The sequence below is a fragment of the Castanea sativa genome, chromosome 5 (assembly GCF_040712315.1).
Source record: "Castanea sativa cultivar Marrone di Chiusa Pesio chromosome 5, ASM4071231v1".
Taxonomy (NCBI): Eukaryota; Viridiplantae; Streptophyta; class Magnoliopsida; order Fagales; family Fagaceae; genus Castanea; species Castanea sativa.
This window is the reverse complement of record NC_134017.1, coordinates 14,573,621-14,601,350: the sequence shown is the minus strand read 5'-3', so window position 1 is coordinate 14,601,350 and position 27,730 is coordinate 14,573,621. Positions and strand designations below refer to the sequence as shown.

The following is a 27,730-nucleotide window of genomic DNA, read 5'->3' as shown; positions in this document are numbered from 1 at the left end:
CAAATAAACACAATATAATTGATATACTATCTTTTTATGGGTTCTTTTACAGTTTTAGTTGAAAGTGCATTATGTGTATACACAAAGTATGTGTAGGTGGCAAGAGCCTTGTAACTTAACTAGTAACTAGTTGGCATCTTCTAATATTTCTAAGATATCTTGGATTCAAATCCCTCCTCCCTTTATTGTAACTATCAAATTATAAAATTTAACAAAAAAAAAGGTATATGTAGATGCGTGCATTTATTTATTATGATTATATTTATAACACATATATATATATATATATATATATATATATATATAAAATGAGACTCATAATTCATTTAAGAAAGGAGTACCACTCTGAGAGATATGGATAGTGTCCTCAATATTCTCAAATTAATAATCTTACAATATTTCCTAATAAACTTATAAGACATCTTGGGTTCAAATCCCTCTTCCCTTTATTGTAACTATCAAATTATAAAATTTAACAAAAAAAAAGGTATATGTAGATGCGTGCATTTATTTATTATGATTATATTTATAACATATATATATATATATATATATATATATATATATATATATATATATATAAAATGAGACTCATAATTCATGTAAGAAAGGAGTACCACTCTGAGAGATATGGATAGTGTCCTCAATATTCTCAAATTAATAATCTTACAATATTTCCTAATAAACTTATAAAGCCAATGGACATAAAATGGGCAAAATGCATTTGCAATAAAAATGATGTCTTCACAGCAAAATGACACCAATTGCTTTATTTGGCTTTGAATTATGTATGTCTATGTTGAAAATATTAGAAAATGTTAGCTAGTTAAGTTACAAAATTCTTGGCGGCACATATATATACTTATATAGGGCTAGTGGATTAGTCACTATAATACATTTTGCATACATATTCCATGGTTTATGGTACCAACTTATCAACGGCAATGTGTTCTGAATAATTAAGAAAAAAATTTTTCTTTTGCATATAAAAATAATAATAATAAATTTATTTCACCATAAAAATTATGCATCAATTGTATCTTATATGCCCATCAAAAGCTATAGAAGCACATCATTATACATCACTTGAACTTAACTGAAAAAAGTGAGAAAAAAAATAAGTATATAATTAAGAAGTTCTTAAATACAAATGTATTATCATATAATTTGTCATATTTGCATAGGCGGAACTCCTTACCACAAAGTTTTTGTTTAGTATAACTACCTAACCAAGGCAGCTATATCTGATTGAAGCTCCATGGAGGACATTGTGAGTGGAATGCTTGAAGTTGTCTCATTGTTCTCAATTTCCATTGTTTGGCTTCTTACATGAGCCATCTCCAGAGCCAAACATTCCTTTAGTTCTACCAATACTTGACTCATGTCTGACCTTTGGATTGCAACTGATGGTACGCATGACATGGCTATCTCCACAGCTTTCCAGGCAGAATTGGTGTGGAATTCTCTTTGTAACCTTGGATCAACTATACTTCCAATATCCCCACTTTCAATCACAGGATAAACCCAATCAAGTATGTGAATGTTTTTTTCATGTTTTCTCATTATTGCTGGACGACCGGTGATTAGCTCAAATAGAACAATACCAAAACTATAAACATCACTTTTCTTGTTTAATTTTCCAGATGCTTGAGATCTGTATATAAAATAAAAGTGATTTTTGTTGTGGTTAAAGATAGAACAATCAAATACAGCAAATGGTTCCTATGCAAAGATGTTGATAAGCAGCGAAATCAAATAACTAATTGAATTAAAATAGTGGTTAAGGGAGTACTTAGAGAATCTTAATGATTTTGGCTACAGACTAAGGAAACTTGGTGGTGGAATGAGGAACTTCAAATAATATATATATATATATATATATATATATATATATATATATATATATATATATATATATATATATAAATTGGCCCAAGTAGCTTTATTTAAGGCTTACAGTGAATTATATAGTAGTTGGTGACAAAAGATGGATAAAAGAGCATCCTTAAACTTGCAAAGACTAGTAGAAAGGAAAACAAGAGACTTGGATTTTTCTAAGTGTATTAACGATAAAGATCAACTAGTGTTAATGAATGAAGAGGAGATCAAAAAGTTATTTTGACACATTTTATTAATTGAAGCCATAGAAGAAAATGAATTGAGTAAATCAGTTGAGGATAAAACTTTAGGTTTGTTTAAGAATTAGGTGATCAAGGAAAATGATGCATTGAGGAGTTTGGAAATAGGAAAAACAAGTGATATAGTTTCAGTAGATGAAACTAGATGTGTAATCAATGCTAAGTTATAAATTTGGAGGCGTGATTGAGAGTCTAAAAGTTTTAGATTAAGAAGGAATAAAACATAGTACATGGAGTGTAAGTTTTGCAAAAGTAGAAACGACATGAAGATGCTGTAAAATGTTATAATCAAGAGGTACCAAAGAATGAATACTCTTGATATATTCAATCAAGAATTCATAAGGATCGAGAGTTCTAAGAATATATGAATCATAAGATAAGAGTAAGGTAGAGAAAGTGGAAAAGTACATAAGAAGTATTGTGTTTGTAGAATACCTATTAAGTTAACTAAAAAATTATAATTGTTATAGAACCAGCTATTCTATGGTATTGAATGTTCGATCCTTAAAAATTAACATGTTTACAAATTGAGTATGGTTGAAATGAGATTGCTAAGGTAAATAAGTGAAATCCAAGAAGAAATATAATACAAAATGATAAATATTTTTAAAGTTAGCGGTGACTCTTATTGATTAAAGATGAGAGTGAGAATCGTTTGAGTTGGTTTGTTCATGGGTATGGGAGAGCGATTAATGAACCAGTAAGTAATGATTTGATTCAAGAGAGGGAATTAATAAACAGAAGTAGAAGCTTAAATAACACTAGTAGAGATATTTAAAAAAAAATGATCGTGTGGATGCAAACTAGTTTGGAGGAATTCCTCCAAATTGGGTAGGTGGTACCATAAGAAAGTGACAAGTGATCTGGTCATGACTAAATTAAGTGAACTAACAACCCCTAAAATGTTAACAACGTTAAACTTCCTCCAAACTAGTATAGTTAGCCCTGTTTTTTGCCAGTTTGTAATCAAGGATAAAAGATATAAGTAGTTGAACATTTCAACATAATAAGGTTTATTGTGTTGCTAAATCTATTAGCAATGACGTACACACCACTTGAAGCTAAATATATTCTAATTTTTTTAATGAATAAAAAAAATGATCTTGTAGGTGTGGTCTTGCTCTCTATCCCCGCAACACTAAAACCCCCACATTGCATTATGGTGTGAGACCACCCAAACACTAATGGGGCTTGCCTAAATATGTTCTAACTATGGCTAAAAAGTATATAAAATGCATAAAGTCTTTACACTTACTCAGGATCGAGATACCCTAGTGTACCAGCCAGACCAGTGCACACATGAGAGTCATTTTCAGTTGCAAAAGCCCTAGACAACCCAAAATCAGCTATCTTTGCTTGCATGTTTTCAGTTAATAAGATGTTGGGGGTTTTCAAATCTCTATGGATTATAGGTGGCTTGCAACCATTATGTAGATACTCCAACCCTGCAACTTCACCAATAAGCAATTAGTATGCAAACAAAGAAATATATGTTATAGAGAAATAATAATGTGATTGATCTATATCTAACCATGTGCTGCATCCACTGCAATTTGAAGTCTCTGATTCCAATTTAAGACATTTGTATTAGTCACTGCAACCAAAATGTATCAACTTCTCTTTAGTTCCAGTTGTTAAGGAAGACAATTTGGTTTTGCAATCACACTAGAATATAAATAATAATTCTGAAATGATCAACAAACACAAATATATATATATTTTGGAATAGAGAAGAAATATTTAGTTGAGACTTAGTTTTCCCAATGTATTCCTTTGCAATCTTTCACTTTTAGTAATGTTAAGAACATAACATTTTCTTATAATTTTATTTTTCCACAGTTGTTAATATGACTTGTTGTGATTGGAGTAATATTAATTTTACCTAGGACAACTATTGACATCACTTTTAATATGCATCAATATTAGTAGTTTTTTTTTAAAAAAATTTGTAAAAAACGTTATGCATTCAAACTTACGTCTAAAATTAGGGTATCATGAAAAAATCTTTTCAAACTCCTTCCCCACAAAAAAAAGGGGAAATTGCAATTCTCCCTTAACGACGATAGTGTAGTTATAATGGCTCATAAACTTTAAAACTGAATAATTTTCTTATTTAACAGTTGGTAATAAGCATTTTGCCTCCTTTTTTGTTGGGATTTTTGTCAAACTCAATGCAAAATTTCCCCCATTTTTGGAATTTTTGTCAAATTTAATGGAAAATTAAAAAATATGTCAAACCCTTTTTTTTTTAATAGAAAATTTGACCTTTGTATTGAATTTGGTGAAAATCCTAATTGCAAGGAACAAAGTGCTTATTACTTCTGATAGTTAAAGGGAGACAATAAAATTGTATCATAATTAGGGGAAATTCCAATAAGCCCCCAAAAATTTTGAAATAGCATTTGACATTTGGTGCATCACTAAGACAATCCATATAATTAGCATATAATTTGCCTACGACAGTCATTATAACTTAGGTTTTCCATTATGAAAGAAACGAGTGAGCATTGTCATCGAACATAACACATGCACTTGACCACCAAAAACTACTTAAATACATTTTCATAGGTAGAAGTAATATTTCATGTTGAGTAGGAAATATGGAGCGTGGAAAGCTAGATATACATTCTTGGTGGACACTACCAATTACAAACTGCATTTATGAAACAACCTTGCCCTAGACTAATTTGCTTTTATTTTGATAAGTTCACACATGTTGAGTAATAAATGAATCACCTTGAATACAGTAGTATTATTTGTACCTGACAAATGTTTTTGTAGGTTGCCATTAGCCATGTACTCATAAATGAGCGCTTTGTTTTCACCCTCATCACAATACCCAACGAGAGAGACCAAGTTTCTATGATGAACTATCATTAAAAGTTGTGCCTACATTCAAAAAGTTGTTAAAAAATTAGATGCTTTTTTCTTTTCACATAAAATTTTTTTAAAATTATTTTTTAAATCAATATTCTTAGAACATTTGTTAAAATTTTCAAATAATCTCATTTTTATATTATCATATTTCCAATACAATTTTGAAAATTTTGTTATTTTCAAATAATGAAAGAGAATCCAGCACTCTTAGGACATTTGTTAAAATTTTCAAATAGTTTCATGTTTTATACTATCATATTTCCAATACAATTTTGAAAATTTTGTTATTTTCAAATAATGAAAGAGAATACAGCACTCTTAGTCATGATCTAACCTCTGCTCGAAATTCCTTATAGCCTTGCTTTGATGATTGAGAAAGCAACTTAACAGCAACTTGAGTTTCATCTTTAAGGATGCCCAGATATACTTTTCCAAAACCTCCTTCTCCAATAATGGTCTTAAAGTTATTAGTTATTCTCACAACCTCAGAGTAGTTATATTGCGTATTCTTCAATTTGAAGTTGGATTTTAAAGCCACGTCTACAGAAAAGAAAGTGATCACATTTAACACACGCAATAAAAGTGAAAGGAATTTTTGTTCCCTTAATCTTGAATTACTTAAACCTACATAAAGAAATACTAATACCCACAAATTTCTCTTTTGCCTCCCACAAATATCATAGTTTAACCACCACAAGCAACACTATCACCATAGATTTCTACTACAAATTTAAATGGAGAATTATTGCTGGAAGAACTATTGAGTGACCAATATGACCTAAACCAAATCTCTTTGAGAATCTATGCAAACTTTCTCTATCCTCAACAAAGCTTCCACTACTAGAAAATATGTTTATTACAATGGAAAAAAAAAATTCATTGCATTAACATCAAAGTCATTGCAATAGTTGATAGAAAGTGTTTCAATAAGATCTGAGATAATAGGTTCGTGCAATAGAAAATTCCATTTCAATAAACTCTAAATATTCTAATGACGAATTTAATGCTATAATATATATGTCATGTAATAATCAATTTATGTAAGAGATAATTATTTCATATTTGTTATCGTAATAGATTGTAAAATCATTTATATCAAGTTACTAGCTATAATGATAACTTCGTTGCAATAAACTATCATTTTGAAATTTTCGTTACAAGTAAATACAAAAACAATTGATATCAAGTTATTACAACTACTTCTTCATTTTAAGTTATTGCAATATTTATTGCAACAAATTTGCCTAATGTAGAATGGTATATATTAAAGCTTCTATTGAAACACAAAATTATAAGTTATTACAACTAATTTTTTATATATAATAATTTACCATTTTTAATTTACTATTGCAACTTTTAACTTTTGTGTGCTGTGTACCGTAAATTTGTAATAACAATTATAAAAAAAAGGAAGACATACCTTGTCTTTTCCTTTTATAGATAGCTAGGGCACAAAAAATGAACATGAGAACCAAAATTATCGCGGATGTTGCAACAAGTGCCACAACAATAAGCTCTTTTTTTTGTTTCTTCTCCTTCTTCGTACATGGAGCTGAGAGACAAAGATCTGACACTTCGCCAAGACTTGCATATTCGAAACATGCCATGAAAATTCATTTTTTAAAAGATAAATGAGATTAACATAAATATATATATACACACACACAAATGAAATCAAATTTACGATACAAATGAACATAAAACCTCTATATAGGTTTTGCATGTTTAGAAAGCAATAGCTAGAGGGGAGGGGGGAACTTGAAATTAGAACAACTAAAAAGTTAAAGAAAAATGAAATAAATAGCATGAAAAACTAACCTCAAGATCAATGATCCATCCCTAGATTTTTGTATAAGAGCCTCTGGAACTGAACCATCAAACTTGTTTCCACTTAAATTACTGCTCGCAAATATAGTGTAAAATAAAATGTCATTTCTTACTTGTAGGTAGTACCCAAGTGATGGATTCCAGTAAAATTTGTTGAATAGTACCATTTTAGAAATTTTTTTGGTAAATAGCATATGGCTGAAGTTAATTGGTTAAGTAGATTACTTTTGGAACTCGAGTTTGTCAAATTCGAGTTTAGGCTAGAACTCAAGTTTGACAAACTCAAGTTCCAAATAGTACGCACTAATACTGATTGGAACTTGAGTTTGACAAACTCGACTTCTAAAAACAATCTACTTAACTAATTAACTTCGTTCGTGTGCTACTTTCCTAAATATTTTTTTTCTTCTAAAGACATGATATTTGGAAAATATTGCCGATGGGTTCCATGATATTTTTAAGGTGTCTCGTTGATGGAAAATAGAATAGTCTATATATATATATATATATATATATATATAAAAGGCTTTAAGTTCAATTACTTACAGGGTCTTCAAATTTGGCAGTTGTGCTAAAAATTGTGGTATGTTCCCAGTCAATTGATTGTATGATAGATCCCTGAAATTGACCAAAGAAAAAAAATAAATGTGAACATTTAACAATAACTCCGGGTAAAGTGTAAAGCTATCCATGGATGTGAAGTTAAACTATATGGTTTTGTCCTTGGCGAGTGATGACATCCTCATATTGAATATTATAACCTCACATATACATGTTAAGATATCACTTGAACTGGAAACATTGGAATACAAAACCTATGTCTCACTTTTTGTATTCCACTTTATATTCCACCAATCATGATATGTTATATAATTGAATTTTTTTCCGTTTTAAATATGAGTGGTTTATAGAAAAAGTCAAATAAATACATAGTAAGTTGTGATAAATAGAGTACAAGAAAAGTTAAATTTTGGTGCACTCACATCAAACTCAAGTGCGAAAATAATATCCCATTCCCTTTTTTACTTACAAGTAAAGCAGTGCTGTGAGGTTGGAGAGTGAAATCGGTATCTCCCCTGTCAATTGGCATGAGCTCAAGTTCCTGCTTGTAATTTATCAAAGAAGAAAGAGTTGATGCCATTGTTGCAAAATCAAACAAACACAGACACACAAAACAAATGAATAATGAGTGTTTTTGAGCATTACAGCAGAATGAAAAGAGTTGCAGTGAAATTTTAGAAAGCTTGTTCTCAGTTAAATTTTTGCAAAGACAACTTCAAATAGATTGAGTTTCCTGCCTTAAAAGTTCTATCACATTCATATAGCTCAATAGCTTACAGGAATTTCAAATCCAAGCATTGTAATTTATAAAAAAAACTAAATTGTTAATTTGTAATTACACCTTATAGGTTTGAGATCATTATGATTTTGCCCCCTAATGTTAATATTTTAATCCTCTTGTTAATGACTATTGTTAAGGTGGCAGTTATGTGCCATCTCAACTCAGAATGACTAATGTTAAGGTTATAGAACACGTAGTTTTGTTACATTATGAAAATAATATCTCTTTTATGTCTTTTAATTATTTATTAGTGTTAAATTGCGAGTCATATCATTCTACCTCAAAATTAATTGGTGATAAAGAAAACACAATCAAATATTTTTTGGCATTCAACATCACGCCATATAGCCTGTTCTTAGAGTGCTTGTAAAAAGTTAAATTGTGGTTCCTCAGTAAAAAATAGTTTTTTTTTTCTTATGTTTTTTTCTTCTTCTCCGGTTGCCTTTATTCAGTCACCTCATGCATATTCAAACACCATGATCAACATTGAAAGGCTCAACTGGAACCCCCTCTCAGTCACAGCCACAGTACCCTATAGCCACAGCACCTCAGTTGGTTTTATCTCAAAATTAAAGTCACAACCACCGCAAAACACACCATTGATCACTACCCCATATCAACCCCATATTTAATACCAAAGTAGCCATAAGCAGCCGTCCCAACATAAAACGTTGCCCCAATCAAGAGTCTTCGGTATTGGTCTTAGATTTATTTTTTCTGTTTTCCAATATATTTGTCTGCAACTTAACGAGGCCTTAAGAAAAATCAACAAAACTCATACCAAACAACAAACAAGTACACGGGCCTTAAAACATTAGTAATCAAAGATGGTCGCTAGGCTTGAAACAACCAGCGATCACAAACGATCACTGAGGATGAAAAACTGGTGGTTGGAGATGGCCACTGGCTAGGGTTGAAAAGATCAATGATTTGAGGTCTAAAGGGAAGTGAGAGAGAAAGATAACCCAATACACAAATCTTAGATCTTGAACGACAAGATCCTGAACCCAAATAAAAAAAGTGAGGCCGAGTTCAAAAAATCAAGATGGGTTGCAATTGATTTGAAGATCAATTTTGGCTCTAGCAGGGCAGCTTGATGCATTTGGGAGCTTAAGGTAAAAATTAATTATCTTGTTTTAGATACAAAATTATTATTAATTAACATGAATTATGCACAATTTTTTTTTTTATAGAAATTTTATAGGCAGAAAAAATATTGATAAAATCTTTCATACTTGTTGATGTGGCAAATTGATAGTGATAAGTAAAAGAGTGGTGCTAACTAAACTCTTATTATTATTATTTTTTTTTTAGAAGCTCAACTTTCACAATATTTTTTACAAAAAATCCTAGGTTTTAAGTTGTTTTTTTGTTTTCTATTTGAAAATATCACTATAATTATTTTTTTGTTATCAATAACAGGTTGTAACAACCTGTTACTTAGTATTAGTTGTAAAAGTGTTGTAAAAAATATTATGAACGTTGCATTTTCCTATATTTTTCATTAGTTTTTCATCTGGTAAACCAATATTATTTTATTTATTGATTATAAATAACCCTATTGGTTAAAATTTGGGAGCTTTTTTTTTTACTTAGGGCCTTAGGCGACTGCATCTCTTGCTTTATCATTGAGCCGCCTTGGGCTCTAGCCTCTCCAATTTGAAGATCCATGCAAGAGAGATCTAATATTATTATTTTTAATTGTTTTATTAACCAGTAAATGTTTATTGATATTTTTTATTCAATGACTTGTATTTTTAAATGATGCAACATGTTTTAATTGGACTAGTTGTAAATATTGAACGCTTATTTGGCAATTAACAACCACCACGTTAACAAATATAGATAGCAGGGATTTGAATAAAAAAACATTATATGAAGTTAACCGTTATGTTAGGGGGTGTTTGGTTTAGGCAAAATCATCACTCAAAATTCTCAATTTTCATCGCTCAATTCTTAAAATTCTTGAGACCCACTATAATTCAGCTTGTTTGATTTTGTTCCCATAATTCATAGGCTGTTAGTACAAATTCTTAAACATATGTTTTAAATTTTTAAATAATATTATACGTATTTTTATACACTTTTTTACTCATATATATTTTAAATAAAACTAAAAATTATTATTTAAACATGTATATTAAACGAGTCTTCAATTTCATGCCTCATTCCTCAAAAAACTGAGTTATGTGACATTTTTGTAAATTTTGGAAAACATATAGGACCCACACATTGTCAAGTCCACCTCAAAAATCAGGTGCCTACACTCTTTCTTTTTTTTTTTTTTTTTTTTTTTTTTTTTTTTTTTTTAGTTTGTACGCTTATTCTTCTCTTTTATTTATTTTTTCTTTTCTTCTTTTCTCTTTTCTTTCTTTCTTTCTCCTTCACCCAGATTTCTTTGCTCTCATCTTTTTCTCAGCTTTTTCTTTCTTTTTTAGCACACCGATTTGGGTTGTGATCTGCGTTTGTGGGTTTTATTTATTTATTTACTTCTTTATTTAGAACTTTCTTTCTTTATTTAGAGGTTGTAGGTTTTATGGGGTAATTTGTTGTGTGTTGAAGGTTTTGGTGGTGTGAGTGAATCTGCTATGGTGGATGGGTTTGATTTTTTGTGATTTGTGAGGTGGTGGATGGAAAACAACAGTGTTAGGTTAGGGTTTTTGAGGGTTTTGATTGGTGGATTTGTGGGTTGCCGGTGATGGTAGGAGGCGTGGAAGCTTAAAGTTGGCTTCTGGCCTCTCGGTTTGGCCTCTTTAGTTCACATAGGGTTGTCTCAACTCTCAATTGGAGAGAGAATGTTCGTGGGTAAGGGAAGACTGTTCTGACCCAAGTAGATGAGTGGGCTCCATCATTTTGAGTTAAAGTTGAGTTTTTAAGTTGAAAACTGAAGCCAAATTTTTTAGCTAAACAAATTGGGAATGTGTTAAGATAAAAAATAGAGAATAGAAAATGAGATATAGACGAGTTTTAAATTACAAGAATTGGGTTATGAGAACTGAGTTTGAGTGATGCTTTAGAATCTGAATTTTTAAATTGTTCAATGATTGCATACTTTAATGCTGCAATTTTCAATTGGTTAGCATGCGTAAACATTTGGGCTCATCTTCATCCAATTCCATTAGATATTTAGATAGAAACCAATCCTTCATAATTTACAAATCATTTGAAATGTGATCAACTCCATCTTGTTTTCTTCAATGGCGCATCTTTAAAACTACTAGCAGTTTTTTTTTGTAATGGTCCGGCTATTCTAATGGATTCCTACTCGATATTTTTTCTTTATAAAATAAATATATTTGTTATGAAATATAGAAAATAAATATATCAATTGAATTTCCATTCATTCACATGGGTTGAAAATGCACTCACAGTGAAATGATCCTGGGAGTATAATCTGAACTGCAAGTCAAACCAATCCATGAATATTTATTTGGGGAACATGGGTCTCCTTGCCAGTCTTCCCTAGAGATCTTTGAAGTTTGTTTGATTTCCATGATAGCAGCCACTGTTGTTTACAGAAAATATTACTTAAGATTATAATCATTCAAAATAAAGTGAAAGGAGGGATTGGAAATTTAGAATACTTGTTAAACAATATGATATCAATAAAGGAATAAAAAAGAAAAATCCAAAATTGTCGAAACTCAAAAGCATCTTTTCTTCTGAAACTCGGTGCGGCACAACTATATATAGTTTGCTTGGAAGGGGACCACTGGCTTTTTAAATAGGGTAAAGATTAAGTCTAATGCTTTAGTTTATTGGATCCATTAAAATAACAAGAAGTGTTCACTTTCAACTATGTGTTGCCATCACAATGGGTCTAGTGCACTTGAGGTAATGGAACCAAGTCTTTAAATAACCAATTTGCACATCACTTACTTTCATACTAAAAATAGGCTTTCATACAAAACTTTACTCCATGGCCCATTAGAATTTTTTTAAAAGTAATAAAAAATAAAAACACACTATCATTTATTTATAAGAGCAAGATTTCCTGGTGTTTCTAACCCCCAAAAAAAAAACAAAATCCAAATTTCAAATTGGCTTTTTTCCGACTATCAAATTATTTATAAAAAAAGAAAAAAAAGGTACATACCATCTCTTGAGTCGGTTGCATTAAATAGATAGAAGGGAGAGATTACACCGTAAATCTCAAAGGCGTTGAGGATGGGGGGAAGGTCGGACCCTGTTGTTGCATTAATAGAAAAACTAAAATGGCCTTGGAATATTTGATTGAGACATATGGACAGTGGCTTGAAACGATCAAGTGTTATTGGCTTTGAGGTATAGGTTCCCCCATTCACAGAAATAATGAATTCTCTTTTCTTTCCTTGCGTAAGTTCTGCAATTTCAGCAAAGTGAAAGCAAACATAGCATTTAAAGTTGTCTCCAGAGTTGTTCCAATCATAAAGTAAGGCATGGTAACCACTAGGTGGCTGGAAAGCAGTTCTCAACACTTCAGATGGTGGTTTATAGCTATCGTTGCTGCCTTGTATGTCAATTGCTGAGGAGTTATTGATCGGAACCCAATTGGATAACGTACTACCAGAATACCAAAGTCGATCATAAGCATCGCTCTTGTACCTAGGATTGGAAAGAATATTAAAAACTGCAATTATAATAGGGGGTTTTACTAACATATGTTAGTAAACTATTTTATAAAATTTTTTATGAAAAAAAAAAAAAAGTAATTAACTGATCTGACAACTTTTTCAATTTTTCATAAAAAGCTTCTTATTATGAATAGTTAATAAATGCCCTTAAGCATATTAACTGGACCCTTATAATAAAAATTGCGCATAAGTACAAATGTACAATTACTTCATAATTAAGTACATAAAGACATTCCAAAAAAAAAAAAAAAAGTTCATTCATAAGTATATTGCTGCATTAGCTTGTGCAAAATTTTCTATTTATTTTAGTATGTGAATTTAACTTTTCTATTTTACACACTCACATTATATTATCTATTCTACATTATATTTCAATAAAATATCATATTTTCTTGATTTTTTAATTGTTTCTTTTTTTTTTTTACACACAATAAACATTATCTGGTCTTTTTCTTCATTCTCAGAATTCGTAAAGAAAGAACAAAAAACTAAGAGCAAAATCAATAGTTCCAATATAAATTTACATGGTCATTATTGCAGCAGCCATGTATTTTTACAAAATTTTGTAGAGCTTGATGTTGGTGAATTTTGAGTTTGATTGGCTAAAATGTGGTATTTTTTTCTATTATACAATCACTGATGTGAGTACTCTAGAATATTTAATTTTTTAATTAGGAAAATTAAAAAAGATTTAACAATTTATGGAATCCAAATGTTGAACTACATTATAATTTGCTCATAATAATGAACTTCCATTTTCAACCATAGTTTTTGTTATCTTTTTCAACCGAAGCTAAGCACTAGCATGATGTGTCAACTTATGCATGAATTATGAGTTGACACATATGCAAGACATGTGAATTGGTGTGGGTATAGGTGTCTTCAAAGAAATTTTTTTTTAATAGGAGATTTTTTTGTTTTATTAATAACAGTTTTTGTTTTGAATTTGGAACAAAAATCTCATATATAAATTTTTTTAAATAATTTCTATGGTCCGTGCCTATTATGAACAAAAATAAAAATAAAAACAAAGAAAGAAGCTATAGCTTATTCTACCTGACAAGCTCCTCATCAACCGTGGTGCCCGTGTTGTATCGCCAGCCATGGCGTAACGCTCCAAAGTCAAATGGATAAAGGGACTTGTCCAAAGGACGTAACTCCAAGGCCGAAATGAAAGGAATTCCAGACCCGGTGTTTATCAAACAGACAAATATGATGTCAGACGTGGGAACATGAATCATGTCGGGAAAAGTTGCTCTATTTACAGCACTTGGTTCCACTGTGGTCCAATAATTAACCCCAACATGTACGTCGAACTTTGGAATTTTATTCATGTTGTCATAATTTCCATAATGAAAAAAAGCCCTAATGAGATAATTATTGTTTTTGCCTTGTTCAGGTTTCAGGGTGTAACAATTCTTTTTTCCTTGCGGAAAGCTTCTCAGATTTCTCGTTAGCCGCCCGTAATCAGGATTTGAATAGTAATACTCTGGGGATATTTCGTTATTTGTCCCAGTATCTATAAAACCTTTATCTGACTTGTAAACTATGCCAGTGCTTTCATCCAAGTAATCACTAGTTGCCCCACAATCAATGCTTATAAACCCTACAAATTTTATGCCAAATAAGAAAGAGATAAAAAAAAAAATATATATATATATATATATATATATATATTTATAGATTCCAATCAATATGATAAAGTCAAGTAGAATTCAGTTCAAAATTCAACATAATTAAAAATAAAAAAGAGTGGGCCATATTAAATACCTACCCTTTTACCTTTTTCTTAATCTTAAAAATAATTACATGCAGTTTTAAAACTACTAAGAATTTTGTGCTAATTTACATGAAATCCTGTTTTAAACCGTTAATAGCCTTTCTTTTTAAAACCAAACATGAATTTGTGAGTGATATTATTTGGTTGTTCAAGTTTCAAATTTCCATATGGCCTCTGTAATTTTTTTTTTCAAAACTTACACAAACTTACAAATGAGTAAAGGGATTTGAACACTAAATGTTGTAGCTACACTAAGAGAGGCCAATTAACTAGTTAAGCAAAAAAAAAAAATGTTGGTGACATATGGTTGTGAAAAATTATAAATTGGAGTGATTATTAAGTGTACTATATATATATATATTTATAGTTATATATTACTTCAAATTTTTCTATTTAAGTTTCACAAAAAAATGCGCTACCAATTATAGAAAAGTAATTCAAATATTCATTTATTATATTATCTATATGAAACTAAGTACATTTTAATCACATCAATTTGTAAGCTTTTTATAATAAAATTTGTAGTAATTTTAACATCATTCAATAAATTTTTTTTTTTTGCACAAACTTACAAAGGAGTAAGGGGACCATATTTTTTTTCTAATATATATGTGATCTTTGTATCGATTGCTGGAGAATGAAAAGGAACTAAAAAAAAAAAGTTGCAAATCAATGTGACCATAATTTAAAGCTTTTTTTCATAAAATAATAATAATTATTATAACCAAAAAAAAAAAAAAAAAGTTTTTGCCTTCGCAATCGCTGTGGCAACAAGTTTGTTATATTCCAAGCAACTATGTCCTAAAAGCTAGTTCCTAACGAAAGTTTAGGGAGGTAAAAAAAAAAAAATAGTAGAGCTTCAACATTAATTGCATACCTGGAACATAATCATCAAGTTTTCTTCCTGAATGTTCAATATTTCCTTCAGCTAGCTTCCAATGGCAAAGGATACCAATCACCAAAACAACAACAACCCAAGCTTTCGGTTTCGGAACCCAAATTGATCCTAGTTCATCATTCATGCTATTCTTTTTTGGCATATTATGCTCAATTCAGACTGAAGATGATGAGTAGTATATATTTTAAGACCTATGTTATTAGCGACAATGAAAAACGACTTCTCATGAATCTCACCAATTTCAATTGCCTACTTCTATTTATTCTGGCGAGAGAGAGAGAGAGAGAGAGAGAGAGAGTATTATTTATTTATTTTTATTTTTATTTAGATGTAGATTACTCTCTCTTAGCACAGGAATCCATGATGGAAAAATAGAAAACAAACAAAAGAAAGACTTTTTGTACAGATAAGCAACCAAAAACAAAAAAACAAAAAAAGACTTTCTGTACCGACACCCTTGACCTATGAAGCAAACTTTTAGTACACGGTTTGGATCCAGTTACATGGATATAAATGCGATACGGTTGTGTGTCCAACGCTGGTCACATGTCCACGTCATGTTGGGGTTGCACGAGCCAAAGCATCTCCTTACCTTATTTACATTTGAAGATGTAAAAAATGATATATTTTATATCATTGTACACTACTTTGTTGATGTAGGACATAATTTACTATTTAATTTTTATAATTTATTTATTTTAATATTTTTATGTAATTTTTATTATTTTAAGTTTAAGGTATTTATTTCTTTATTTTTAGTTGTTGTTAATACTTTTTAGGTCAAATTTAGTTCCCATTATAGTTAAATATTAATTAAGACTTATTTTAGAATATATTTTATTATCAGTCAAGTTTTACGAATCCGTTAAATATGCTTCTAAGTCTGTAAATGTTTTTCAAATATTATTATCAATAAAAATTTATACTTTTATATATTGTTTCTCTGGTGAATTGTAGAACCTTTATTTATTTATTTTTTTTTGTGTGGATTCAATAACCCTTATGGACTCAATGAACCATTGCGGATTCAAGGTTTACCACAAAAAAACTAACGGTTTAGTTTCGTTCCATCAAAGGGAGTATTATGTGTAATTTCTTCAAGATTCCACGATATCATTTATCTATTTTACAAACCAATTTAACAATACACCTAACATCTCAATTCCAAGTTTGTTGAATTATCACACTAGACAAGGAATTTTATTATTACAAAACATTAAAAAATTATCAAGAAATTAGTAATTCACTGTAATCATATTAATTTGTAGTGTAAGGATCCTTCACCTAAGGCTAGACATTTTTTTTTTTTTGAGAAGACACCTAAGGCTATACACGATTTGTAGGGATCGACCTACTTATGGTGGGTGTTTATGAAAATTATATTTGATAAATGCTATATTTGATAAAACTAACCTACCAAGAGTGTTATAGCTCAATTAATATTTGACATATTTTGATATATTTTCAAAAGATTTAGGTTCAAACCATGTAGTATGTACATATAATATAAAATTAGATTCATTCTCTCTAGTAAATATATTTTTCAGTTTCCTAATTAAAAATACGTGACACCCATAAGAACAAAATGTTTAGATCTGAAAGTAAAGCCTGTAGATAGAAAATTAACAGCTCTGCTTTTTAAAAGACACAAAATCTCAAAACCAAAAAAAGTGCAATCCCAAGGTGTGTTCTCCAACGAAAGCCATCACGGCCACGGGCCACATCACAACAGCCTTTGTAAAATCCCAACCAAAAATCCTCCATAGCCTCAACTTGTGTATTATGCCACAAACCCCTGCCAACCTCTCATCATAGCATATCTCTATTTATTTAACTGTTTAAAACGTGGAAGGATGGAGAGAAAAATATATAATTTGATTTTTAACTTCCTAATTTTTTTTAGAAGTATTTATCAGAAACTTTTTGAAAGTAGGATAAGGCGTGAGTTTAGGAGGAAGAGTTGGGATTGCTTGTTTTGAATTTGATTAACAATACAGGTTAGATAAAGTAGGAAGTTAAGAGTAGTTTAAAATTTAAAAATTTGTGAGTGAAAAAGTTGTGTGGGAGTGAAAGTGAAACATGGGATAGTGAGAATTCAAACGAGTATTTTTTTTTTTTTTTGAGTTCAAATTAAATGTCCCTTAAATATCTGAAGATCGATTTACTTTTATACCCTCACATGGGATGGTGGGATTTCAAACGTGGATAGAACTTATTGCTGAAAACTAAAAACTGAAAACTGAAAACACTGTAGTAAAATAATTTTAAAATGTGTGAATAGTACCGCAGGACCCATTTTTAATAAAAAAGTTGCTGAAAAGTGAAATTTGTGGATCCGTAAACAGTGCACGAATACACTGTTCATAGAAGATTGGGTCAACACTTACGGCTGGAGGAAAAAAAAAAAAAAAAAAACAAAACGCGGACATAGAAAACGCGCTATCCAAACTCCACCTTTATTTGTGTTTTAAAATTGTTCTTGAAGAGTAGGACAATTTTTTGCTTTTATTGTGTTTTTGTTTTCGATTGCCGTGTCCAATAGGATAAAATCATAAAAGTCATACGAAGCAAACATCAATTCTTTACTCTGGGCTCCAGAGGCCCAGACCCAGAGACTGGGTTTCAGCCCGACAATTATGCATTGAATTCGAAATTGTTGTGGGGACCCTTATATGACTTTACCGGGTCAATGGGTCTTCTGAATGAGAATGAATATGCTAATTAACATTTTTTAAAGTTTTTAGGGAACTCTACTACTACAATATTATGAATTCTTTAAATTTTAATATTTCTTTTATAATAAAATGATTAGATTATGCCTATAAAAAATTGGTAAGATTATGCTACATCATTAATCAAGTTAGATAAACTCAGAATTATAGTCTATATATTTATATATAAAATAGAAACTTTGCTAGCTCCACAATTTTCTACATCAGCACAACATTTAAATAAAATTATTATTTTATTTAAATAAAATTATTTTTGTTTAGTTCAAACTTAACAAAACTCTATCTCTCTAACAAGTCTAACATAAACTCAAACTCATTATTATCATTTTTTTAAAAACAAAATTATTATTATCTTCAGAACTTGCCACATCATTATTATTATTTATAGATAATAATAAAGCAAAATATTGAGAAGAGAATGGGCATCATTATTTCTCAAAAAAAAAAAAAAAAATTCCCTCACGCTAGAATTTGAAAAAAAAAAAGAAAAAAGACTCACTTTAGGTTTTAAAAAAAAAAAAAAAAAAAAGAAGAAGAAAGTCTCACGTACAAAAAAAAAAAAAAAAAAAAAAATTTAAGATTAAGAAAAAAAGAGAGAGAGAGACTCCTTTTAGGAGTCTCTCTTCCCTTCTCAAAACCCTAGCAATTACCATCTCAAATCTTAAAATTAACTTCACTTTAGGATTCAAAAAAAAAAAAAAAAAACTCACATAAAAAAAAAAACGTTAGGATTGAGAAAAAGAGAGAAAGAGACTCCTGTTAGGATTCTCTTCCCTCCTCAAAACCCTAGCAATTATCACATCGAAACCCTAAACTAAACTTCGCGTTTTTTTTAACAAAATTATTTTACTACACGTTCCTTTTTCTCCTTTTTGAGCTAGGGTTTCAGCCATTCATACTTTTCTCCTTCTTTAGCACTCCTTCTCCGGTTGCTCCATCTGAAAAATCAAATCAAGGTTAGGCTTTTTCTATTTGCTAATTTTTTTTATATTGATTTCTAGGGTTTAGTTCAATAAACATTAGCAATTTTACAAATCTGTGCAACCGGCAATACATATTTATAAGTGGTGCAAGTGTTGAATAATACTTGATTGCTGATTTTTACAAATTTGTGCAACTGACAATACATGTTTATGAGTGGTGCAAGTGTTTATGATTGCTGATTTTTCAACCTTCAATGATAGCGTACAATTCTAAATCTTGCAGTCAAGTTTATATATTTGTTTACCATGACCTGATTGTATTAATATTATTACATGATGAAAATTTCTGTGATTATAAATCAATAATTCATTTTTTTTAATCATTGATTTGTGCCCTTTGTTATAAATTCAGTTTTGCAAATCTCTATGGATTTCGCCGATGACTTCTTTACTATGGATTTTCGTTTGCTGAGTGAAGGCTTAGTTATTGGTAGTGTGGGGGAGGTTTGATATTGTGGCCTTTGAAGATAGAAGTTCAATAGCTGTATTGGGCTTAGTGTATGAATTTTGGTACAACTACGCCTCCATAGCAACTTTCTTAATAATTTTTAATTTTTTGTTAATAATTGTTATAGGAATTCTACTTTAATGTGGTAACTATGAGTCTCTTGCTTATTTATAAAACTGTTTTTGTTTTTGCGATTGGAATTTACAGGTACTTCAGTGGATTTGTGGATTACATCAATTGGTAGAGCTTTCAACACCTTCAAAACCCATACATGTGATCATAGCCGCCTCACCTAATGGTTCTTCTTATTTATATTTTGTGTTGATATTATTCTTAGTTGAAAAAGGAAAGAAAAAGTTACCCAACATAGGTAATTGCATTAAATTTAATTTTACAAGATAGCTAAAATAGGTTTGCATTTGATTTGATTTTTTTCACTTGTAGTTATTTTCGTCAATGTTGAATACCTTCTTGAATTCCAAATGCATTAGGATTATGACTGTCTCAAGTGAAGAAAGACATATTTTAAAATTTTCTTTCAACCACCCCCTGTTGGTGCATCTTCATATTTCGAATTTATATTGATCTAATTGTTATTCCTATCTTGCATGCTCTCTTTGCAACATAATTGCTAATCATGATAAGTTTGCATATGTAATGTGTGGTCTTATTAATAGTTAAATATATATGGCGAAGTATATATTTTAACTTACATTTTAGTTTAATTTTCGTTTTTAGGAATTTAGAACAGTTATTGATATTGCATATTTTATATAACTATTCCGTGCATCGCACGGGTTAGCAACTAGTTATAAATAAAAACTCAAATTTTGTAAAAATTATAGAATAAAATAAAGACTCTGACAAGTAAAGAGCTCCAAGATTGCTAAAGAAGAGTCAACTCTCACTCTTAAATGTAATTATTTATTCAGTACTCTAATAGAAAATATTATTATACCCACTATTGTGTGAAAGAGGAAGTATCATATTGTTGTACTATGACAAAGCTAAAAATTCATATGGAGGAATTAAAATGTTATGATTAATTAATTTTGATGTTGTATAAAAATACAACTCCAGCTTCATCCATAGAGGTCGCCCGTGGAAAAACCAAGTAGACAAAGATTGCAAGAACCTCGTCCTGAATAAGTCCGTCCATGCAGTAAAGTGCATAGAAGGAGCTTTACGTGGATGATTCTATAACTCCATGCCATGTGTAATTAAATAAATGATATATTTCGATATCAATTAATACCAATATATTATTTCGGAGTTATCACTATATATAGAAAAGAATTTTAATAAATCACTATACGGAATGTAAATATTTTTTTTAATGATACCTCAACCACCCACCAACAATTTTATTAACTCTCTCTCCAAACTCCCTTATTCAAATGTTAAAACTTGGATTCAGATCTTTTAGAGTTCTTAGGGTACTCTATTAGGTAAATTTCTTAAAATCCTCACCCCTCATTTAAAATTAATGGTTTAAGATGCTGCCACATCATCAATCCACTAACTTACTCTTTTAAAAACATAAATAAGAGATAACTTTATGAGACAGCCGTGAACCTTAACGTGAGCAAACAGATCTAAACCTTTTTTTTTTTTTTTTGCTTCTTCTCTTTTTGGATGGAACAAATCATTAACCCACAAATTACTCCCACCATTTTTCTCATCAGAATCCAAAAGACATTCCTCGGCAAGAAGGAAACCGGACTTGAGATTACAACTCTCCTACATCCTTGAAATTTTCAATACTTTCAATCACAAATGATGGATCCACCAACTCAATCCCTTCAAACTATCCATGGATGACTATTGAAAGCCCAATGGAGGCCAGGTATATTAGCTATCTTACTCTCTCTTTGGCCATTGTTCTTTGTCTACTGTCTACTGTACTATCTTACTCTTTCGTTTTTTTCGTTCAAGAAAGGCTGTGTTTTTTTGGGGCTATATCCTCTGCCTGCAATGTGTTTGATAAATGTTCTAGATAAGAAATAGAGCAGACAAAGAAGATAGTTGTACTAGTTTGGGCTCCATGGTATTGTTGATTTTTAAAATTCTTAGTCTTTACTTTGTGTTTGCCCCACTCTATTTATAATTAAAAAGCCAATGCCTGGTTGCTAATGATTTGCACTGGACAGATAAGATACTATCTCCTGTTTAAGAGTTTAATTATTGGAAGTTTTTGTATCTCATTACCTTTTGAGTCTGAGATTGTGGGTTGAGTAGTGACTTGTTCTATTATTTTTTAGGTGATCATGTACTATGTCAGATAAGATACTCTGGCACAAATGTAGAAATTCATACTTTTAATCAGGTCTGCAATACTAGTTCTGAATTTTCTGCTTTACTAAGTACCCTTTGACCGTTGAAAATTCTAAAAAAGTGAATTTATAGTTTATCCTGAATCTATGGATTTACACAGAGCCAGTATCCTCGTTTGGTTGTTGAAGACTTCAGTCCATTGCCAAGCAAAGGAGTGACTGGAAAGGATGGATGGTATAATTAATTAATTAATTGTATTATATGGCTTTCGCATTATAATCATATAACTTCGAAGTCACTAGTTCACTAATTGCTTTGGTAAGATATTGATGTACAATTTGATCTATTTTTGTGCCCCCTTTTTATGGACCTCTGTTTATGGGAAGCCAGGTGATGGTTTTAGCTTAAGATCTCACCTCTTTTAGCTGCTATATCAATGTTAGAAAATTATGAAAAGTGATTTTTACTATGGGCTACTATTTGGAAATTTATCCATTACTTAATATGATAATAAATTTGCAAATTTTCCAGCAATATGAGAATGATTCTTAGTAAAAATGGAAAGAAGTTGGGAAGTTGGTTGTAGGCATCATCCCATTGCTGACTACATTAGTGTCCCTGTAGAGGGTCCATACAAGCCTGCTCACTACAAGTACTTAGAAGAGTCAAGAAAACAAGGCATATCGAGAAAACCAATATATTTGATATTTGGACCGGCGTGATGGTTTATTTTACAATTTATGACTTTTATTAAGATGTTAGGTTTTGAATTTTTTTTGGTAGGGGCTTTTGGCGTTTGGTGGTGGATGTTATGGAGGAAAGAAATTGGTTGGCCTCTGTTGAAAGAAGACCAATTGGGGTTTCAATAAGGGTTGGATGGGTCTATGTGGGAATATATTATTGACAGATGCTGTTTGGGTTTTAGTTGCATTTGTTATTAAAACCTGAAAAAAAAAAAAAAGGACTGCTATTTCACTTATCAAATATATATATATATATATATATATATATATATATATATGTTAGCCGTGCTGAAATTGCACTCAATGAAAATGTTGTGAAAGGTTTAGAGGGAGCTATTCAACAATTTTTGTCAATGTGGTGACTTGAAAATTGCATTTCAACCTTAGACCCGGGTTCAGTCTTCTCAATCTATACAAAAACATGTTTTTCATGACTTTTAATTAAATCTAGAACTTTTGAATTGACTGGTTCTTCACATGGATTCAATAAAATTTGTATGATGATTTTGGGGAAATTTGTATGATGAAATTTTTTTGATAAGTGCTTATTACCCTTTATTTTCACTCAAATGATAATTTTGAGTCTTCTTTGACACTTTGACACTTATTTTAATGTATCATACGGTCCCACTTTGACACTTCTTTTTTTTCCAGCTTCTAATTTCAGGTTCACTTGAAAGCTTGGATGTTGATGATCTATGGTTGCACACTAGTTATGCGGGTGGCTATCACTGAGTAGCATTCACAGTGGCTTTTAGGATTTAGTTCTTTGGAAAAAAGACAATAGTAGAGATCACAATATTTAAGAAGAATATGTGTCAATAGTGGCTAAAATGCTTCATGTATTACCAATGTTTCAATAGTTATAGATATGTAATGAATGGTTATTGGCAATAATATCGGTTTTATCACTCTTATCTTACTTTGTTATTTCATAGGTGCTTGTAAACTATACATGTAATATAATGTAATTTATTGCTAAACATTCAAATTGCCAATAATATTGATTTAAAATCTAGAAGTTTCAACTTTGCACAAGGTACAATTGTTTTAAAGGGAAAATGCTACGTACCAAAGGCCTATCCCCTCTTTTGTAACAGGGACAATCTTAACAAAAGAAAAATGTAACATTGGTAACATTAACAATGGTCTATCCCTTCCTCTCTTTTACATCAAAGACAATCTTAACAAAAGAAAAATGTGACATTGGCAGCATTAACAACGGTCTATCCCCTCTTCTCTTTTACAACAAGGAAAATCTTAACAAAAGAAAAATGTAACATTGGCGGCATTAACAAAGGTTTGTCTCCTCTTCTCTTTTTACAACGTCCATAGCATTGACAGCATCAAAATCACATACCTGTACATATTTCAAAAACCCAAGGTTATCTTTTGACAACTTAGTAAAGGCAAAAAATAAAAAAAAAAAAAAAACACTTTCCATCATTTGTTAATCATTTACCAAGAAAATTCATGTGAGCATCATAATTATTTGTTCTGTCACCCAAAGGAACTTGTGCTTGATCAAACCCAACATCCAATCCCTACAAGAAATTATAATGATTTGGTGTCATCTATGTCATTGCATAAAAGAACATGCCACTAATTAATAGCTTAAAAAAGCTTAATGAACAAGTTCACCGTTAATGATTCAATGAAACTATTTTGGCATCTAAGATCCTGGAGACCTTCATATGACATCCATGCCATTGAATTAGGTAACTGAATAGTATAATGCTTTCAAACACTAAACCCCATTTGGTTTCCATAATTTTTCCAAAACATCGAAGCTGCCTCTAACGTATCAAACTCCATACCAATCTTTGGGGTACAATCATTCATGGTATCCTTGCTTTGATAAGGATTGTCCATCATCCTATAAAAATACAACAAAAATAAAAAATAAAACTCATTTCCAATTAACTGAAACTGAATATTTCAAATATTACTAATATACCAAGGTCCCATTACTAATATACTCAAACTAAATAGACAAGTTTGAAACAATCATCGCAATAGCAAAACCCAATAACATGAAAAGAAAAGCACCAAAGCAGATTTCCAAATCCAACAGCTTGCAAATCATTAGAAAAATTAGCAAAAACACAAAGCAAATCATTGTAGTCAAATCTATATTTTACTCAACCATATTTGAAGAAATACTATATCCATAGCACTTCTCAACCATATTTAACCAAAATTCCTGTGTACTAGTACAACATGAATCTGATCTTGGAGGATTTTCAGTACTCTTGTCTCTTGGACTTTGACACATTATCCTCCTTTTTTTAATGTATTATTATTTTTTTTTTTTTGTAATTTAAAATCCTGACTCACTTAAATCAGAATTTGACATGGCACAGGATCACCTCAAAAATAATAAAACAAGCCACTACTCAAACTCACAATCTCAAAATCACATGATAATGTGACACAACGACTTCCTACCAATAATTCGCCTCTTGAATGATAAGTTATCCACCATCTTTTTATGCGCAACAACTGCTTGGTGCAAATATGTTAATGGTAAAGTAACCTTACCTCACAAAACAACAACAATGCGCACAGGAAATATTTCAATGATAAGCCTCACGTCACATTTCACAATGTCGATACTGAACAAAACAAGTAAACAACAACGTAAACAAATATTTTAATCATAAACGATACCTCATAAGCAAAAAAGCCACTACTATAGTTTGCAAACAAAACTATAAAAACAAAATTCTTGTGTACTAGTACAAGACAAATCTGATCATGAAGGATTTTTAATACTCTAGAGTCTAGACATGTATGGACTTTGGCACGTTATCCTCTCATCTTTTATTTTTTTTAATATATATTTTTTTAAGTCACAATCCCGATTCACTTAAACCTGAATTTGACATAGTACACGATCACCTAAAAAATAATAGAACAAGTCACTACTCAACCCACAATCTCAGACTCAAAAGATAATGAGATACAAAGACTTCCAATAATTAAACTCTTAAATAGGAGATAGTATCTTATCTGTCCAATGCAAATCATTAGCAACCAGGCATTGGCTTTTTAATTATAAACAGAGTGGGGCAAACACAAAGTAAAGACTAATAATTTTAAAAATCAACAATACCATAGAGCCCAAACTAGTACAACTATCTTCTTTATCTGCTCTATTTCTTATCTAGAACATTTATCAAACACCTTGTAGGTAGAGGATATAGCCCCAAAAAAACACAGCCTTTCTTGAACGAAAAAAACGAAAGAGTAAGATAGCACAGTAGACAATAGACAGAGAACAAAGGCAAAAGAGAGAGTAAGATAGCTAATATACCTGGCCTCCATTGGGCTTTCAATGGTCATCCATGGACGGTTTGAAGGGATTGAGCTAGGTGAATCCATCATTTGTGATTGAAAGTATTGAATATTTCAAGGATGTAGGAGAGTTTTAATCTCAAGTCCGGTTTCCTTCTTGCCCAAGAATGTCTTTTGGATTCTGATGGGAAAAATGGCGGGAGTAATTTGTGGGTTGATGATTTGTTCCATCCAAAAAGAAAAGAAAAAAAAAAGTTTAGATCCGTTTCCTCACATTAAGGTTCACGGTTGTTTCTTAAAGTTATCTCTTATTTGTGTTTTTAAAAGAGTAAGTTAGTGGATTGATGATGTGGTAGCATCTTAAACCATTAATTTTAAATGAGGGGTGAGAATTTTAAAAAATTTACCTGGTAGAATACCCTAAGAACTCTAGAAGATCTGAATCCTTAAAACTTAAGCCTTCAAACACCTACTTTAGTCTACGTACTGTGGTTAGCATTCCCTTTGATTATGTTTTATGTCTTTTTTTATTTATTATCATTATTTTTTTGCTTTCATTTTTAATTTCTACATGTTTTGCTTTCTTTAATGAGAAAACAGTCTATCAGGCTGTGGCGTAAAACACTGGTTTTACGCCAGCCAATAGACTCCTGCCACGTGGACAATTTATTAAATCCCTCTCCAAACAGACAAAAGCTCACGCCATTCACCTCAGACAAAATCTCACGCCATTCACCTTTGCTTCCTTCACGCCGAACCTCCACCGCCACCACACAGATCGTCGGAGCAGAACAATTTTGAAGAAGAAAGAGTTCTCGCCGTGCCCTTTGCTTCCTCCTCTGGGGTTGTGTCGTCCTTTGCTTGTCCAAACCTCCACCACACCACACACCGAAGCTCACCGCCACAGAGGTCGTCGGAGCTGTGCGTGGAGCTTGGAAACATGCCGGAGCCGCCGTGAGCCACGATCCAAAGGTTTTTTTTTCATGATTTTCCCTTTTCCCCAATTTGGATTTCGAATTATTGATGGGTTTTTCTGTTTTCTGGGTTTATGGGTTTTTCTGTTTTCTGGGTTTATGAGTTCAGTACAATTGTGTTTGGGATTTTGGGTTTTGGAATTGGAGTTTAAGGGTTCTGGGTATTGCTAGTTTTGTGCTAATATTAGTCATTACTAATAGCTTGAGGTTTTGTGCTAATATTATTAGTCTTTGACTTGTTATTGCTGGGTGTGATTTTGAGAAGAGAAAACATTATTGATGGGTTTTTCTGGGTTTATGGGTTTATCAAACCTGTGGATGTTTGAGGAGGCCAGGGAATATTGGGGATGTTTCTGTGTATGTTCCTGGCTTTCGGATTCCTAAACCTGTTGATTTCTCCCACTCATTGGGTGATCACTTGTCCAATAATTTAGTGGAGCGCCTATCTGCTCTGAGAACTCGTATCGTTATAGAAAAAACTTGATATTGCTTTACTAATTGTAAGACCTCAGTTATTGAAACATTGGATAATTTTGTTGTTTGTAGGAGGTTCAACCTTAGCTGATCTTCAGCAGGCTCTGGAAGATTACTTGCCTGTTCTTTAGGACTAGTTAAAGATGGTAAAGCTGTATTAGTGCCACTATGATTTGAATGTTTTAACTGTTTTGGATAATTCATAATAGTGGTGCGTATCTGTTATTTGTAGGAAGCCATCTACAATACAAGGTACAATTTGTATGCGTAAATCAGGAGGATGACGCAGAGGTGGGAGTATAGGACTAATCTATCAATTTTCAAATTTCT

The 27,730-nt window shown here is 31.1% G+C and overlaps 2 long non-coding RNA genes and 1 pseudogene across 2 annotated transcripts; 1 reads left to right on the top strand and 2 right to left on the bottom strand.

Moving 5' to 3' along the window:
- Positions 1 to 1,191: 1,191 nt before the first annotated feature.
- LOC142633782 (putative leucine-rich repeat receptor-like protein kinase At2g19210) lies at positions 1,192 to 15,617 on the bottom strand (annotated as a pseudogene).
- Positions 15,618 to 21,207: 5,590 nt separating this feature from the next.
- On the top strand, positions 21,208 to 23,572 carry LOC142633783 (uncharacterized). The gene is made up of 2 exons (XR_012843966.1): positions 21,208 to 21,484; positions 23,310 to 23,572. It is a non-coding gene; the product is annotated as an uncharacterized LOC142633783 (long non-coding RNA).
- Positions 23,573 to 23,658: 86 nt separating this feature from the next.
- On the bottom strand, positions 23,659 to 26,200 carry LOC142633784 (uncharacterized). Its single transcript, XR_012843967.1, has 4 exons — positions 25,972 to 26,200; positions 24,297 to 24,531; positions 24,118 to 24,199; positions 23,659 to 24,015 (listed from the first exon to the last, which is right to left on the bottom strand). It is a non-coding gene; the product is annotated as an uncharacterized LOC142633784 (long non-coding RNA).
- Positions 26,201 to 27,730: the final 1,530 nt, after the last annotated feature.